General features: G+C 38.4%; 1 pseudogene; it reads left to right on the forward strand.

Moving 5' to 3' along the window:
* Positions 1-10,723: 10,723 nt before the first annotated feature.
* Positions 10,724-13,506, forward strand: LOC111877032 (villin-2-like; annotated as a pseudogene).
* The last annotated feature ends 2,242 nt before the right edge of the window (positions 13,507-15,748 follow it).

The raw sequence follows: 15,748 nt of genomic DNA on the forward strand, positions 1-15,748 counted from the left end.
ATTAAGGTTGTTCGGGTAAAATATTTAAAGTAATTTATAATTGTATTTTTATATAACTTGTTATAATAATAATAAAAATAGGTGGGTCAAGCGACCCACCTTTGAGACACATAGCCCTTGATAGCAACTTGGATTTGAGTGTCAGAAACCAATGTGTGGCTAGAAGCTTAAGAAGATAGCCGCAAGTTGATTATCGTTGAGATGAATTGGACTTTAAGACACCCCGTCAAGTTCTCAAATAAAATGAATTTATTTCAATGTGATTTGTGCAAGCATGGAATATTCCATTAGTAGAGAAATAAGTTGTACCTAGATGATCACTCCACAAGGTGGGGGAAGATATATACAAACACTAAGCTCATGAAGAAGGGATGGGGGAACATATATACAAACACTAAGCTCACCAAGAAGGGATTGAAGTTGTTGTTGGATTAGGTGTCTAACCTCATAACTATAATTGGTATATACTTGAATTGATAGTGGCATGGTCATTTTTGGTTGCCACCACACTTGCAACTAGACATGATGATTAATTGAGGAAGAGGAAGAATTTATTAATTTGATTAATAAATTGGAATAAATGATTTATTAATATATTATGGAAATAATATATTAATTTGTAATCATATTATTAATTAATCTTTAATCAAAAATTATTTTGGAATTAATTTTGGGATTAAAAGAATTAATTGAAAGTGCGGGGACTAAAAGTGCAAGTGTTCAATAGTTGAGCAAAAGAGTCCAGAACCTTCATTGGGAAAGTGGTGGATGAAAATAGATGTATATGTATAAGATGATTCTAGAGTTTCTACAATGTCTTATCATATATGGATAATCAAAGGAGGTGGATGATTACCATATTTAAGATAATGATATTTTATTCAGATTAGGGTTATCCATAGTATCCTTAGTGTACTATATAAATAGTTCTAAGCCTAAGAATTTCGGCCATTGTTTTGAAGAATAAGAAACAAAAATTTTGATCTCCTCTCTCATATCATTCTCTTGCATTGTGTTTTTGTGAGTCATTAAAGGTGTTACTTTTGTGACACTCAGTTCTCAAGCTTCAAGATCTACAAGAGAATCATTGTTATTACATTATAACAATCAATGTATGTAACCAACCCCTAGTTTGTATAGATTTCAAAATTTGTAGTTGCTTCCTAGGGTTTCTCTTTTGGTGTTCAAGTTTGCATGTTCAATTAGAGAAAACCTAGATCCAAAGCATTAGGGTTGCATGCACAAATTGGAATTGTTATTTTGATCAAAAACTCATCAGTGGTATCAAAGCCTAGGATTAGTTCTCTGTTGAATATGATGCAATTGTGAATTCTTAAAACGAACTAATCGAGTTGATCTTTGAAATCAACGTGATAATTGCCCAACTCGACGAGTTGCACTGTCAGATCCTAATTTTTCGGTTTTGATAATTATATCATGGATTGATTAGGATAATTACCATAAATTCATTTTAATTGTTTAAAATTAGATATTTTAATCAGTAGTTTTCTATCTTTATCATGAATTCATGTTTGGGTGAAATTATTTTTTGATCAATATATAATTAGTAGTTGTAGTCTTCAAACCCTAAGACTGGAGTGGTGAAGTTAGTGTACAACATAGATGAAGAGTAGTATGTATTTTTATGAAAACTAGTAGAGTGTATATTCTTTGTAAACTCAAAATAATATTGTTATTCCCTATGTGAGTCGTTACAACCATACTTGATGTGACTAAATGCTTGTCATGACGTTCTTTAGGGCTCAATTTCGGGAAGATATATGTCACCCTGGACTGACTCGTCTAGCTGTAGCAAACAACTCAGGTGTGGGGGTGTTAACCCCGTATAGATCTATATACAATTACCCCGCTCTCCCTCCAGGAGACTCTGGTTATAACTACAGGACTTATGGAGTATACTTGGTAGGTACGGTGAAGAAGAGTCTCACAAGAGCCTTAACAGAATTTACGCAAATTTATCGAATAATGCACATGACGTTTCTAGTGTGAATTTATGACTGCAGTTTTATGACACACGTTTTATAGCTTTATGACATACAGCTTAACACTTGTATTTTAAAAGCTTGATGATGGACAGATTATGACACACAGATATTTTTGTCGTAAAACTCTGTTTTGCATACCGGTTATATTAAATTATTTATAATGATGTTTATAAGTAATTACTAATGGGCTTGTCAACTTGTAATATGTATTGTAAAAAAAAAATAACATAATACTCTAGGTTTTAAACCCTTGAAATGGTAACAACATATTACGATTATTTTACTAATAAAAGTTATTATTATTTTTGTAAAATATTCAAGTTTTATGGTGGATTTTAACAAACCAAAATTTGTTTGAGTATTTTGTAACACAACAATATTCTATTTTTGGTTATGAATAGAACATGTCATAATTCCCACAAGATTACATAAAATCCTTGAAAATTTATAATATTTCAATATTGGTACAAGTGTTAGTGTTAAAAATATACATGACTAAAAATTTACCATTTTGAGTGTAACTCTCATATTTTCACCATCTTCCAAGCTTTTATAACAAAAGATGTTATAACATTTTCTTTGACATTACTTTGGTTTTTAACACACACCAAAACCATTTTTACTTAGTAACTTGTTTCATCTTCAACATAATACAATAATATGTGAAACTACACAAAGATAACTTTGTCCTAACAACATAATATTTGTAAAATGTCGAGTTTATGGAGTTTTAACATGAGACAATCAACATTTAAAAACACATAGTCACATAAACAAACAAGTGCATGCAAATATCAAAGACTTAAACAAAACTTGACTTTTATCCCCCCTCCCCCCCCCCCCCCCCCAAAAAAAAGGATGAAAACTCGAAAATAGTGGTGTATGAAGCACATCTTAGGGATTTTCGATATGTAGAAGATGATGAAGAAGAAATTTCGAGCTTAGCTTGTGTTCTTGGTGAGATTCTCGAAATGGTGGTGGTCTAAGGTTCATATTCACGAAAATAAGAATGTAAGAGGAATGATCTTAGTATAAACTTGAAATAAAACACCGTGAGTTTAACATGGACTTACCAAGAAACCTAGAATCCAATTCTTGTAGTGATGAACTTGAGATTTTTGAGAGAAGATAGAGGTTGTTCTTGAGAGAAATGAGAGGAAAATGAGTTGAAAGTAAAGTTTGAAATGAGAGTGGGAGGAAGGGGAGGGGGTCGGCCAATTAAGAGAGAGGAGGGGGGAAGAAGTATTTGACTTATGGATATTTTTTTAAGATAGCTACCTTGATACATGCAAGGTTTAGCATGGATGTGTGAAGGATAATAAGGAGGTGGCACCCTTATTATCCACCCCTTTTTCCTTTTTTTTTTATCAAAGCGAACCGAGCAAGGGGGTTTTTCGGCCCAATTAGTGGCCCGCAATAGGGGTGTTCGATTGTTGACTTGGCCCAATAAGGGTTCTCGGCCCACTAATATTCAATGAAAGGTTATTGGTCCAATTAAGGGGCTTCGGCCCAATTAAAGCCCAAATATGATTTTTCGGCCCCAAGAAAAGCCAATTAAAAGCTTTCGGCCCAATGGGAGGCGGGCCCAAAGAAAGGTTTTCAGCCCAACAAGACCAAAGGAAGAAGTTATCAGCCCAATAGGGCCCAATGAAGAAGTCTTGGTCCAATAAGGGTTTTGGGCCGAGAATTCTTAGGCTAAGGCCCAAAAATTATTGGACTTAGCTTATTGGATCAAGTATTGGACTTGCATGAGGTTGTTTTGGTTTGAATCACAATGCGTGAACGTAGGAACTTAATAGTATCGAAGTTTGAATTTCACTAAATATAATGTTGCATAGGTTTCATGGAGAAAGTTTTGTACATGAATCCCTAAATTCACTAGTTGTGACATCATCCCCCCGTAAGAGGGAATTTCATCCCAAAATTTGTTCTGGAGTAGCCTTCAAGAGTTAGGGAAAAGATGGGGGTACTTTTGCATCATTTGATCTTCACGTTCCCAGGTGAATTATGGTCCTCGCTTGGCGCTCCATCGCACCTTCACAATGGGAATGCGGCTTTGCTTTGTTCGGTTTACTTCTCTACCCGTGATTTCAACTAACTCCTCAACGAAATGGAGATTTTCATTCGATTCAATTTCATCAAGCGGGACAACGAGGGTCCCATCAGATAAACATTTCTTTAGGTTTGACACATGAAAGACAGGGTGTACATTGTTGCACTCTGGTGGTAACTACAGTTTGTAAGACACTGGGACGATCCTTCTAAGGATCTCAAATGGTCCGATGTATCATGGATTTAACTTTCCCCGCTTTACGAATTGTATCATCCCTTTCAAGGGAGAGACTTTTAGCAGTATGTGATCGCCGGCTTGGAACTTTAAGGGCTTCTGCCTTTTGTCTGCATAGCTTTTCTGTCAATCTCGAGATGCCTGGAGTCGTTCCCTGATATGAAAGATTTTCTCAGTTGTTTCCTAGATAATATGGGGCCAGTGAGAGTGGTGTTTCGTATCTGCCCCTTCACCAATTGTGTATCCCCTACCTCCGCCCAATAGAGAGGTGATCGGCATTTATGTCCATAAAGGGCCTCAAAGGGAGTGACCTTAATGCTTGTGTGATTGTTATTGTTGTACGAGAATTTGATTAGGGGCAAATGGGCATCCCAGGCTTTGCTAAACTCTGTCACACAGGATTGGAGTATATCTTCTAAGGTTTGGATGGTGCGCTCACTTTGCGCATCTGTCTGGGAATGGTAGGCAATGCTCATGTCAAGCTGGGTTCCCAATGACCTCTGTAGCGACTGCCAAAACCGGGAGGTAACCTACTATCTCTGTCTGAGATAATAAATATTGGCACGCCATGTAATCTCACGACCTCCTTTATGTATATCCGAGTCAGCCTTTCCATTTTATATGTTTCCTTTATTGGTAGGAAATGGGCATATTTGGTCAATCGATCGACAATCACCCAAATGGCGTCCAGTTCATCAGCCGTCTTAGGTAATTTGGTAATGAAATCCCTCGTTATCCTCTCCCATTTCCACTCGGGGATTTCGGGTTGTTATAATATACCCGAGGGATTCTGATACTCTACCGTTACTTTCGCGCAAGTCAGGCACTTGCCTACGTATGTAGCAATTTTAGCTCTCATATTCACCCACCAATATTGTTGTTTGAGGCCTAAATACATTTTATCGGAACCCAGATGGACAGAGTACTTTATGTTGTGTGCTTCATGCATGACCACGTCTCTGAACCCTCCAAATTTAGGGGTCTAGATCCGGTCCATGAGGTAGTATGCTCCATCCTCTTTGATTGTAAGATTCTCGTCCATCCCGTGTAAGGCTTGGTTTGCGATGTCCTCCGGTTTCAAGGCTTCAAGTTGAGCTTCCATGATTTGCAAAGACAAATGGGAACGGATGGTCATCGTTAGCGTTCTTACCCAGCAGCCTGAGTATTATTTTCTACTTAGGGCATCAGCCACCACATTGGCCTTGCTCGGATGATACCTAATATCACAATCATAGTCATTTAGCAGCTATACCCATCGCCGCTGCCTTATATTTAGTTCTTTATGGTTCAGGATGTGTTGGAGGCTTTTGTGGTCTGTGAAAATGGTGCACTTCGTACCATAGAAATAGTGCCTCCAAATCTTTAAAGCAAAGACCATAACTTCCAACTCGAGATCGTGAGTGGTATAGTTTACTTCATGGGTCATCATTTGTCTAGATGCATAAGCTATCACCTTCCTGCGTTGCATAAGTACACAACCTAACCCTTGATTTGAAGCGTCACAATACACCACGAAATATTTCGTTCCCTCTGGTAGAGACAACACCGGAGCACTGCAGAGGGATTGTTTCAGGATTTGAAAGGCAGCTTCTTGTTTCATATCCTAGGTGAAGGGTACAACCTTCTTTGTTAGAGTAGTGAGTGGCTTGGCGATCTTGGAGAAATTCTGAATGAACCTCCTGTAATAACCAGCAATGCCCAAGAATTGCTTGATCTCCATCAGAGTTCTCGGGGTTGCCCAGCCCTCAATCGCTTTGATCATAGAAGGGTCTGCATGTATCCCCTCTTCACTGACTACGTGTCCCAAAAAATCCACCCTGTGGATCCAGAACTTGCACTTGAAGAATTTCACGTGTAGCTTTTCTACCCTTAGAGACTCCAAAACGTATCATAGATTTTGGTTGTGTTCCTCCTTACTTCGAGAGTAAACTAGTATAGCGTCGATAAATACTATCATAAAGTTGTCAAGTAACGGTCGGCAAACTCTGTTCATCATGTCCATAAATGGCGTCGGTGCATTTTTCAGACCAAAGGGCATTACCACGAATTCATAGTGCCCGTAATGAGTTCGAAAGGCAATTTTAGGGACTTCTTCTTCTCGGACTTGCAGTTGATGGTATCCAGACCTTAGATCTATTTTTGAGAAATAACTGGCTCCTTGAAGCTGGTCAAATAAATCGTCGATCCTAGGAAGAGGGTATCGATTTTTGATGGTGAGCTTGTTGAGTTCACGCTCATCGATAAACATGTGAAAGGAATCATCTTTCTTTTTGACGAAAAGAACCACAGCTCCCCAAGGAGAGAAGCTCAGTCTTATGAACCCCTTTTCCAATAATTCTCTCAATTGGCTGGAGAGTTCTTGCATTTCTGCATGGGCTAATATATATGGTGACTTGGCAATCATCGTGGCTTCGGGGATTAGGTCAATCTAAAATTCGACCAGTCGTTTAGGGGGTGTTCCCGAGAGGTCTTCAGGAAATACGTTTGGGAAATCGCATACCTCCGGGATATCCTTGATGTTCCTCTCTTCCTTCTTTTTATCCACCACATGGGCTAAAAAGGCTTGGTTCTTTTTGTGCAAGCACTTTTGTGCCTTGATGCACGAGATAAGACGAAGGTTTGCACCTGGTTTATCACTGTAGATAATTAGGGTTTCGTTGTTGGGTAGGTGAAGGAGAACGACCTTCTCATAGCACATAATATCGGCATGGTGGAGGCTTAACCAATCTATGTCGATGATCATATTATAGCTTATAATAGTAACCGACATCAAGTTAATTTGAAATGAGTGATTATTTAGTGTGAGCGTGCACCCTAGAAATATGTCGTTGGTTGTTTTAGTTTTCCCATTATCTATTTCCACCGTGAAGGTTTCGCTTAACTTTTGGGGACTTTGATTTAGTAAGTGTTTAAATTTATGACTCACATAACTTTATTCCATCCCACTGTCAAATAAGAAGCATGCATAGATGTTATTGAGGAGAAATGTACCAGTGACTACCGTTGGATCCTGTATAGCCTCCGCTTTCCCCATTTGTGAGACTCTGCCTAATCCCCCTGCACCCCGATTGTTGGCCTTGGGGCAGTTTCGTTTGTAATGGTCAGTCTCCCCGCACTTGTAACATGCTTGACTGGTCGCGACGTTGTTGAGTTTGTTGTTTTGTTGAGCATGTGCTCTGAAATACCGAGCGGTGTGCCCTCTTTAGTTACAGATGGTGCATTATAGGTCTCGACAGGTGCCATTATGGTGGAAATTGCATTTGTCACATTTTGGAAGCGAACCTGCATATGGTTTTGCAAGTGCTGGTGCAGCTGTTGTTGTGGTAGCAGGAGTGGTAGCAGTGTGAACTGCTACGGTTTGTTGTTTCTCTCCAGACTCTTGAGCTTGTTTTCCCTTTCTCTTTTCCCCCAGTTCTTCTTGTTGTCATCCCCCTTCTTTGATTCAGTGACAACATCCTTCGTTCCATTTGGTTCTCCATGGTCGTAAAGTTTTTGTGTCAGGAGTTTGGCGCTGTTAAAGGTTGAAGGGTTAGCAGCAATCACATTTCCCTGAATTGGGGGAGTTAGTACTCTAATGAACCATTCGACTTTCTTGCTCTCGGAAGTTATCATTACCAGGCACAAGAGCGCCAGGTCGCTGAACCTTGAAATATAACCTTCGATGTCGGAATCTTTTACAGTGAGATTCCATAGTTCTTGCTCGAGCTTCTGCACTTCACCTCGGGGGCAATACTCATCGAGCATCATGTTTTTAAGTTCCTCCCATGCCATGGAGTTTGCTACCGGTCGCTTTAGAGCCTTAACATGGTTGTTCCACCATGAGATTGCTCTATTAGAAAAGGTACATGCTGCCAACTTCGCTTTACTCTCTTCAAGACAGCCACAGATTTCAAACACCGATTCAATCTTCTCAAACCATCGAGTGAGGTCTACCACACCTCCGCTTCCATTAAATGACTTTGGTTTTGCATTGGTGAAATCCTTATATGTGTAGTTTTTCGGGTGTCCTGGATTATTTTTGTGATTGGAACTTCCCACCCCATTTCCGTTTCCTCTTCTGTTAGCGCCGTTGTTGTTTATTTGTGCTAGTTCTGCAGTAACGGCAGTTGAGACTGCCGCCTGAAAAGCAGCAGAATACATCTCTGGTGGAGGCGATGGTGGCAGCGGTGTTGTTGTAGTGTTTTTGTGAATGTACCTTCTGGGAATTTCCTGCTATGAAATAGGAATGATGATAAGTTTATGGAATCCCCTTATTTCTAGTGGTTACAGTGCATCGATTGTACTTATAATTGAAACCGTATAACATCAAATAAGAATGAAAAGAGAGAACATAGTCGATAACAACATCACAATAAAACACATAATCATTTCATTAATGATAACGTCTTAGTACATAGTGCATGAAAATTGACCTTTTAAAAAGGTCTACAGTACATAGAGCATAAAATCTGACAACATATTGACCCTGTGAGTAGTGTGATCACTTAAACGTAGGGTCGATCGTACATACATGAAGAGAAGAAAAGAAAAGGGGTAGCACCAACGCATACCCATAGTATAATCTATAGGATGTGGTAGGTAGGTCCTACGTGCATTGAGTTGTCCCTGGTGGTGTTTGAGAAGAGGTGGAAGCACCCTGAAGTTCTGCTAGTCGTCGCTCGGGGACTCGCACCATCGTCTCCAGTGTAGACTACTACTCCTAATATTTCCTCACGAGGTCCTGAGTGTGCCTCTCTTCACGCTCAACTGAGGCTCTCATCTCAATCATCTGGTTAGCAGTTATTTGTGCCTAATCGCCAATGTCCCTAGTCCATCGGACCATGACATGAAGATCTCGATCCGACGGACCTCCATAATGGAGGTTGTAGAAACCTCACTCCATGCCAAAGGGCGGCCTTTGTCCCTGGTGTCGGCTCCACCACACGATATCGAGTGCCCAAGGGGGCGTAGGGCCATTGTAGCCCATTTTGTGCGTCGGCATCCTTACCATGTAACGGGGGTTGATGACCTCAGACTCTACTTCCGAGTCATCTTCCTCTCCATCCTCATCCTCATGGATGTCATCGTCTATATCCTCATCCTCAAACTTCTCCTCTATCTCTTCCGGATCCTCCTCTGGTGCTTCCTCAAGCCATCCCTTGTTTCCCTGATCGGGGAAATATGGGTCCCCCAACAAATGGAAACCTGCCATATCGTCTGCACGAGAATATATAAGTACAAGAAAATAGATGGTAGGTTAAAATACTCCTATAGTATTTTATTTCTTTTAGTTTTTTTTCTTAGACCCTTTTTGATTTAAATTTGAAGAGTTTTAGATTTGTTGTCCACCTTGACCACTCCTAGACACATCTTGGTCATATCACAAATAAATATAGTTGATCAAGCTATATTTACCCTAGATATGATTACATAACTGTCCAAGTTTAGTCACGATGTCCAACTCTTCTTATTGTTTTCTAATATGTAGATGTGTATGTGTACTTTGGTAAAATATATATATTTTTAAAATATACTTTTGTTCAGAGTGTTTTAGTCCCATTGTATTTATAGTTGTATATCTTGTATGTTTAGATATACTAGTTCACTATAAACAATACTCTCACACCAATCTGTCACACCCCCGAACCAGGACGTCGGAAACGTCTAGGCACTACTAGAAAACAGACCTTTAATGACGCGCTTTTTACGACATGCACTGATTAATGATACGCAAAAGGACGTGCCCTTAAAATAGTGTCATCTCTCCAAAAAATTTAAGGATTCACGTCACGCATTATTGTGTGCCCTTAATTTAGTGTCTCAAGAAAAAAAAATTAAAAACACGGAGGACACTTTATCTTAAACGCGCGTCGTCTGTACCTGTCGCTTTATAATTTTAATGAAACGCGCTTTTAGTAGACAAGGGGGGAAACGAAATCCCTAAAATTTTGAAAACCCGCCTCATTTTTTCTATCTTCTATTTCTCTCTCTCTCTCTCTCTCTCTCTCTCTTCTCTTTCAAGCCCTAAGCCCTAAACAGCCTCCACCAACATCTGAACGAGCCCTCGCCAGTTACCTCTACTCCACCATCAAGCTCTTGCTCTCCCTATGGAGGTGTTGGCGCTGCTGGTGGTTGTCCTTCAGCTTCAGCGACACCTCTTCACGATTATAGTCCGTAGCAGCTCGTCTTCCCCTCTCTCTCTCTAGCTCTCTCTCTCTCTCTATCTCTCTCTCTCCCCTTCTCTTTCAAGCCCTAAGCCCTAAACAGCCTCCACCAGCATCTGAACGAGCCCTCGCCAGTTATCTCTACTCCACCATCAAGCTCTTGCTCCGCCTATGGAGGTGCTGGCGCTGCTGGTGGTTGTCCTTCAGCTTTAGCCACGCCTCTTCACGATTATAGTCCGTAGATAATGATTTATGTTTGTGAAGCAACAACGGTTTTGACAACCGCGATGGCGGAGAACTTGTATTCGTGTCTGACAAGACTGGTGGCAGCGGTAGCTATCCTCCAACCCATCTCTCCTCTCCGCCACCTTCGCTGACCTACGCGCCGCCTGTAAGAGTTCAAGAGGTTTCGATGATTTGCTTCCTGACTTTGGAAGCGGCGGTTCTCCATCTAGTAGCAGGTACTGTGCTATTATTTAACTCTCCGCCACCGTCGTGTTCCTCCCTCTTATACCTTTTACTATCTTTTATCTTTTATGTTGTGTATCTGTTATTGATTCTCCCCTATATAATATAACCACCATCTGTAGGAGTTTATTCTCAAAGAAAATCTACCAAAGTCAACTCCTGTAACCCGTATTGGTCAAGGTTATGAGACAAGTTCATTTAAATCCAACTTTGCTTCTTGGTCAGTAGCTTCAGCAGCTTCTGATCCTGAGGAAACTAGAGGAAAAGTAGCAGGTAGATTCATTCTATATCTTATATATATTTTTGTTACATGGGACATGGGTGTTTGAGTTTTCTAGGGCTATTTTTGACTTTTTCTAAAACTTACCCTAAGTTCTACTCTTGTTCTAATGACTAGCTCTGCTGAAGCAACAAGGTGCTTTTGCCAAAGGTCAGACAAAAACGGCTCCTGTAGAGGAGGAAGTTCCACCTTTGCTTGGAGAAAATGGAAAAATTGAGGTTTCAGATCATAAACTTGTTGCTACATTTAGATTTAATGTAGAAAGATAAAATAATTGTGGGCTCTTTAGGTATGGCGTATTGATGGTGAAGAAAAGACGGAATTACCCAAGGAGGATATTGGAAAATTTTACAGTGGAGATTGCTATATTTGTCTTTACTCCTACCATTCTGATGAAAAGAAAGAAGATCACTACCTGTGTTGTTGGATTGGGAAGGATAGCATCCAGGTAAACTAAAACCATATTATTTCTTTTCTTTTCTTTTTTTTAAGAAAAAAAAATCTTTAATTGTGTATTTGGGATGAAGACTTGTTATGTTGTCTGATCACAGGAGGACTAAAAAATAGCTGTTCAACAAACTACTTCAATGTTCAACTCTATGAAATGCAAACCTGTTCAGGTACCATAAATATAATAGCTTTTTTTCCTTTTTGCACTGCTGATTATATATAAATTTAGTTTTGAAATATTAGTATCTTATCGTAGGGTCGAATGCATCAAGGAAAAGAGGCACCACAATTTGTTGCTATCTTTCAGCCTATGGTTGTTCTCAAGGTACTCTCTTCCACTTGTAGTAGTTGTAAAAGATATAGCTCTAGAAGAAGGCTGTTAACTATGGTAAATATTTGGTTTTACTTTTACTAGGGTGGATTGAGCTCTGGTTATAAAAACTACATTGCAGAGAAAGGACTGCATGATGAGACCTACAGTCCAGATACTGCTGCACTGATTGAAATATCAGGAACTTCAGTTCATAATAATAAAGCTCAACAAGTAGAGAGGGTATGGAAACCAGAGTACACCTGAACAGCAGCAATTAACAGCAAAAGTTGTTGAACTTTTGAAGGTATGCTTTTTAAATTATTGGTCTTACATCTTTATTTACTTTTATACCCCTTTCCAATCCTTGATAATTTATTCAACTCTTTTTTCTTATATCTTTAGTCTGGAGTACCTGTAAAATTCTCTAGAGAAGGAAAAGAGAGCTTAGCTTTCTGGCTTGCACTTGGTGGAAAACAAAGCTACTCAAGTAGCATAGTAACACAGGAAATCATCCGTGAACCTCACTTGTTTGAAGTAATAAGTAATAAAGGTTTCAAAACCATAAACCATCATCTATCTTTCACATGTCCATTTTTGCTGATTATATCCACCAACTGTTTTTATCATCTTATTTTCCTCTATAGGAAAGTTAGAGATTGAAGAAGTTCACAGCTTTGAACAAGATGACTTGTTTCCAGAGGATGTCTTGATATTAGATACACATGCTGAGGTCATCGTTTGGGTTGGTCATTTAGCACAGTCAACGGAAAAACAAAACGCTTTTGAAACTGGCAAGGTACATATAATAATAATAATAATTATACAAATTCAAAATTATACGTTGTATTGGTTGGTATGTTTTTTTAATAAGTTGATTTCAGAAATATGTAGAGCTGGCTGCATCTATGGATTCCTTGTCCCCATCTGTCATATTATACAGAGTAACAGAGGGAAACGAACCTTGCTTCTTCACAACATATTTCTCATGGGATCCTGCAAAAACTATTGTATGTATACATATGTATTAATAATTAATAATTAATTTGTATCTCATTTTTCTCTTTCTCAATGGAACCTGGCTCACGGAAATGCATTCCACATGAAGGCTGTGCAACTCTTCGGCTCAGGCTGTGTAGCAGAGGTATTTCTTATATAAAAAGTTATTTTTTTGGATTAATTTTTTTTAAGTGGCCCCTATCATATTATTTTATTACAACAGAGCCAAGATGTTAAGCCCCCAGGAAATAAACTTAGTGGGGCCACCCAAAGAGCATCAGCCATGGCAGCTTTAACCTCTGCTTTTTCAAAATCAACTACTGCTCCTAAAACTCCTCAACATGGACCACCTCCAAGAATGCTAGCTCGTGGGTCCCAGAGAGCGGCGACAATAGCCGCCTTATACTTTATATACTCTTGAACCATGTAATTTACTTTTTACCCTCAGTAGCAACATAGTTGCTGTTTCTTTAAACTTGATTTTGAATGTGTGTTTTTGTCATCAGTGATCCTCACTGGTTCTCCAGATTGTTCTATTCTTGCAATTGATATTGAAACAGGATCTCCAGTTAGTTATGGATGGATGTTCATACAATTAGGTATTATTTTCAATATTCATACAGTTATTTATGGATGGATGTTCCACGTATTATTTTCAATATTCATACAATTAGGGATGTTCATACTTGAGGTATTGTATCACTTTTAATGAAGTTTGAAATGCATATAGTAAAAGATTAGGTCGATTTACCTTTTTTTTTTGTTTTTTTAGGAAATCAAGGAAAATGGCACCACCATATAGAGTGATGCTACACAATGACAACTACAACAAGAGGGAATATGTTGTGCAAGTGTTGATGAAGGTTATACCTGGAATGACAGTTGACAATGCAGTTAATATCATGCTCTTGACCTGGACACCACTCTAAATTGTAACTTACTCTAAATTTTATATGTAAATTTTATTTTATCTTTTAAAGGGAAATTTACTGAATATTGATTGGTTGATGCAGTTAACTAGAATTGGTCGAGATGCAGTTTTATATGTTGAGTCGCTCATTGAGTCAATCATGGGAGGATTGGAAGGGCTAATCAACATTCTTGATTCTGAAGGAGGTTTCAGCTCTTTGGAGACACATGTTCTTACTATTTTATCAATTTCCTTAAAAAGTTACCAAATTCATGTATTAAATTTGATAAAGCTAACTTAATTGCTTTTTTTAAATCCTAGCTTCTACCAGAAGTCAGCTGAAACTACAAATGGCTTTTGATGGGCAGGAAAGATATATGAAGGTATGATCTATATTATAATTCAGATTCTATAACTTTTATTATGTAATCTCTTAAGTCTTAATACCCATTATTCCTTATGCATGTAGAGATCTTGGGAGCCAAGTGATAAAGCTGATCTTCACTTTGTCTACAAAGATGTTGAAGGAGTATCAACTCAATGGGATGATATTCAAAGAAAACTCAGGAACTTACCTCCCAAACCCGATCCCTTCACTCCTGTAGAAGACGAAGATTCCAAACCTAAAACCAAATCTCGGATCGATAACAAGACAGAAGAACTCAAAGATTTAGAAGATGATCTTGATGATAGTTGTTTCCTCGAAGAATACAAGTACCTTCAACTCCCTTAATCCTAATATCATTTTATGAGGGTATTAAATTTCATGTGATATTCTCATGGTTTCATTTTCTTTTGTGTTCTTGAAGCAGAAAGAGGTTAGCAGAGATGAAGCAAACAATGGAAGTTTGAACTCAGAAAGTTTGGGCAGCTATGGTGGCCCGGGCAGCATCTATTTCAATATTGATTGTGTGAAAGTCATCTACTAAAGCAAGGTTGGTGTAAGAGTTAATGATGAGAACATTGTTCCAAGACCTTCAGTGAGTTATGATGATGTCCCTTAATAGCAATGTAGTATTAGGTTATATAGTTACCGATGATTATTTGTATTTGACATTTTATGCAATGAATTATTTTACTTATTTATTGTATTTTATTTTGTATCTTGTATGACATTAATTTTTGTGCAATGGATTGTATTTTTTGTATATGGTGTTTTATTTCTATTATGAGAAATTAAATGCAAATTTAATTTAAAAACTAATAAATATATAAATTTATTTTTTTAAATATTTAAATTTACGATACGCAAAAATGTGTGTCATCTTCATTTATGACATGGCCTTTCTTGACAGGGGCTTTCTTGATACGCATTGCGTGTCATTAACACGCGCGTCATAAGGTTACGACACGCGAACGCGTGTCGTCTTCCTTTATGACAGGGCCTTCCTTGATACGCATTGCGTGTCGTAAACGCGCGTCGTAATTGCGCGTCGTAAATGAGCGTCGTAAAAGCGCGTCGTCTCTCTTTATGACAGGGCCTTCCTTGACGCGCATTTGCGCGTCGTCTGAGCCTTTTACGACGCGCAATGAGCGTCGTAGAAGGCTGTTTTTCTAGTAATGAGGGGCTGATGACTTCATTTTGTAATATCATAACAATTGAATATGAATGAAACATAGCAACCAAACATCATACATTAAAGATATCAACATACATTGTTTACAATTTGTATTTGTTAATGAAATTACACCCTAAAATAACATAATGTAAGATATTTCAAAAATACAACAATTATCCAAGATCCATGGCCGAATACCTACTCACTGAGTCCCTGAGAATACACGTCATTTTGAAATCGTCAACATAGAATGTTGGTGAGTTCATAAGCATATTTGTAAGAAAACCTTGTAATATCTTTGTTTGTAATAATTTGTAAAACTTCCAAAAAATCCAA

Source organism: Lactuca sativa, chromosome 5, assembly GCF_002870075.4.
Source record: "Lactuca sativa cultivar Salinas chromosome 5, Lsat_Salinas_v11, whole genome shotgun sequence".
Taxonomy (NCBI): Eukaryota; Viridiplantae; Streptophyta; class Magnoliopsida; order Asterales; family Asteraceae; genus Lactuca; species Lactuca sativa.